At 37.9% G+C, this 494-nt stretch overlaps 1 protein-coding gene across 3 annotated transcripts in view; it reads right to left on the bottom strand.

Annotated features, from left to right (window-relative positions):
* LOC118743173 (protein quiver) overlaps positions 1-494 on the bottom strand; it is a 47,824-nt gene that overhangs the window by 10,058 nt on the left and 37,272 nt on the right. The gene's annotated exons all lie outside the window — the stretch shown is intronic.

Consider the following 494-nt stretch of genomic DNA (forward strand, 5'->3'; position numbering starts at 1 on the left):
CCGGTAGCCTACTCCTCATGTCCTCACGTCAGCCTTCGACCTCTTTAGTGGCGAAGTTCGTCCCAAAGTGCAGAAATGGGATCAAGTAGTCAATCCGTATGACCCGTAGCATACCCTGTCGGAAAAATCAACCAGTACCAGTTCTGTCTTCCCTGCATTGATATTAAGCCCTACTTCGGTTGTCTAAAGATGCATCTCGCGCAGTGCTTTTTAAGCGAGCTGAGTGTGGACATATACTTACCGCTTACTATGACAGAATTTCACGAAAATCATGTCCTCCCTAAAATTATGTTTTATAAGCCACTTAACACCAAATATGAATAAGTACGAAAATAACCGTTTAACACATTTTTAGTTACGAATTATTTCTGGTGTTCAGGTTGAATTTTTTCGTGATACATTTAAGGAATTTTTCTTGGTCCATTTATTGGAGGATTAAAATGTTATAAAAAAAATTGTTTTGCAGTATTTAAATTAGAAATGCTAAACTAGTG

The sequence above is a fragment of the Rhagoletis pomonella genome, unplaced genomic scaffold (genome assembly GCF_013731165.1).
Source record: "Rhagoletis pomonella isolate Grant_MI unplaced genomic scaffold, Rhpom_1.0 Rhpom_scaffold_00007, whole genome shotgun sequence".
Lineage (NCBI taxonomy): Eukaryota > Metazoa > Arthropoda > Insecta > Diptera > Tephritidae > Rhagoletis > Rhagoletis pomonella.